The sequence below is a fragment of the Schistocerca nitens genome, chromosome 1 (assembly GCF_023898315.1).
Source record: "Schistocerca nitens isolate TAMUIC-IGC-003100 chromosome 1, iqSchNite1.1, whole genome shotgun sequence".
In the NCBI taxonomy this organism is placed as follows: domain Eukaryota; kingdom Metazoa; phylum Arthropoda; class Insecta; order Orthoptera; family Acrididae; genus Schistocerca; species Schistocerca nitens.
The window spans coordinates 232,145,115-232,147,875 of NC_064614.1; the positions used below are offsets into that span (position 1 = coordinate 232,145,115).

The 2,761-nt window shown below is 43.6% G+C and overlaps 1 pseudogene; it reads left to right on the forward strand.

Moving 5' to 3' along the window:
• The first annotated feature begins 371 nt into the window (after positions 1 to 371).
• On the forward strand, positions 372 to 489 carry LOC126210323 (5S ribosomal RNA; annotated as a pseudogene).
• Positions 490 to 2,761: the final 2,272 nt, after the last annotated feature.

Below are 2,761 nucleotides of genomic sequence, written 5' to 3' on the forward strand. Positions count from 1 at the left end.
ATATTCGAGCATATATTAAAACACTGTTAACTTTTATTCAAAATTAATATCAATGAATAAAATTCTCAAATGAGATCGGTTTAAGCAAAAATATTTCTCATAAGCGTCATAGTGAAACTTAATTAGTCTTTTAGAGAACATAGCTTACAGTATAGTAACAACTGGAGGTCATGGTAAGGTCACATAATAAGTTCATAGACTCGACTAGTCACTCGTGGAGTATCAGGTAAAGAGCTCAAGAATTTGGAGAAAAAATATAGTATGGTCGTTACTGGGTACGGCCACATTCCCTCGCCATCCTTCCCCATGCTGCGAGGGTAGTCTATTAAGCAAAGCAACACTTTTTTTCTGAAAGCAGGACGCTTTTATACGCCAACGACCTTGCCGCAGTGGTAACACCGGTTTCCGTCAGATCACCGAAGTTAAGCGCTGTCGGGCTGGGCTAGTACTTGGACGGGTGACCATCCGGTGTGCCGAGCGCTGTTGGCAAGCGGGGTGCACTCAGCCCTTTTGAGGCAAACTGAGGAGCTACTTTATTGAGAAGTAGCAGCTCCGGTCTCGGACACTGACATACGACCGGGAGAGCGGTGTGCTGACCACATGCCCCTCCATATCCGCATCCAGTGACGCCTGTGGGCTGAGGATGACACTGCGGCCGGTCGGAACCGTTGGGCCTTCATGGCCTGTTCGGGAGAAGTTTTTTTTCTTTTTTTAGTTTTAGGATGCTTTTATTCAGTATTCCAGTATACCGTATCATTCTCCAAAACCGTATTTTTAAAAATAATCTCCGTTCAATGCGACGACCTTACGCCACCTTACTGGGAGGGCGCACACGCCCGCATGACACCACTCTTCTGGTCGACGATCGAGTCAATGTCTTGCTACAGCGATGACCGCCCAATCATCCACGTACGACTTCCTCCTTTGGTCCAGGTGGGAGTCGGAAGGTGCGACATCCGGTCTACAGATTGGATGAGTAAGAGCAGTTCAATGACGTTTCTTGGACTCTCTCGGGTGCTCATATTTGTGTCAGGCCTTGCGCTGTCATGGTGAAGTTTGTTTGTACAGCCCCTTCAGAATCCCAGAAGACCGACCCCATGACTTGCCCAGCTGAAGGTGCAGCTTTAAACTTTTTCTTCGGAGGAGAGATGGTGTTGTACCACTCCATGGATAGGTGCTTTGTTTCCGGTTCCAAGTGATGAATCCATGTTTCACCACCCGTGATGATGTTCGACAAAAAATTATAGCGACCAGCCTCGTAATGCCCAATAAATTTCCTGTAGTTGGTCCTTCCTTGCTCTTTATGACCTCCTGTTAGGCGGCAAGGAACCCAATAAGTGGACTACTTTGTCAGCACTACCAACAGAGGCGTCTAGTTGTGCAGCGAGATGCTTGTTTGTAATCCCTCGATTACCTCGAATGAGAGTATCCGCACGTTCCAACACTGCAAGAGTCACAGCCTGTTGTTCGCTGCCAGGGCTCCGTAGAAATCCTGCAAGCCCGTATGAGTATCTGTGATGCTCTGGTTTTCCTCGAAAAGAAACTCAATGACAGCACACCACAGAACTGCAGAAACGCCTTAACAAATCTGTATTTGCAATTCGAGTGTTAGCAGACATAGGCGACATAAAAATGAAAAAGCTTGCATACTTTGCCTACTTTCATTCCATAATGTCATATGGTATAATATTTTGGGGTAACTCTTCAAGTCAAACAAAAGTTTTCAGAGTCCAAAAGCGTGTAATACGTATTATTTGTGGAGTAAATTCACGGACGTCCTGTAGAAACCTCTTCAAAGAACTGGGTATACTAACTACTGCCTCTCAGTGTATTTACTCATTAATGAAATTCGTCCTAAATAATATATCTCTTTTTCCAACAAACAGCTCAGTTCATACATACAATACCAGAAACAAAAATGATCTGCACAAGGACTTAAAAGCACTTACTTTAGTTCAAAAAGGGGTCCACTACTCAGGAACACACATCTTCAATAATTTGCCAGTAAACATAAAAAATTTAGTTACAAATAAAGATCAGTTTAAAAGGAGCCTGAAAGACTTACTAGTGGCCAACTCCTTCTACTCCATTGACGAATTTTTTAATAGAGACAAATGATATATTGTATATATTCATACTATTAGTATTGTTATTTCAGCTTAAAAAAATAAAATAAATAAATTGACATGTTCCACATCCACGAGGATCTCCTCAGCACGGATCTATGGAACGAAAAACTAATCTAATCTAAGCTCTCTGTTAGGAACGCAGCACCGTTACAGGCGCCATTTTGATGGCTACACACAGCGCCGCCATCTATCGGAACATCGTGAAACAATAAGGGCTGAGGCGCAAATATTCCACGATGTCCCGCAACAAATTCCGCATGTCTTCAGCCGAAACTTTGCGAGAAAAAAATCTGTTGCATTATTTAATGAAAGCCCCTTGTACCTCGTGTACCTCCTCGATTGAAGTGGCCATCGAAGGGAAATTTTAATATCCCTTCTTTCTTTCCATGTCCACCCCAGGTAACTGAGTGGTCAGCGCGACAGAATGTCAATCCTAAGGACCCGGTCAGAGATTTTCACCTCTCAGGGACTGGTTGTTGTGTTGTCCTAATCAACATCATTTCATCCCCATCTACATCTACATACATACTCCGCTAGCCACCAAGCTGTGTGTGAAAACGACTGTCTGAACGCCTCAGTACGAGCTCTAATTTCCTTTATATTAGAATGGTGATCATTGCTCGATTTGAAAG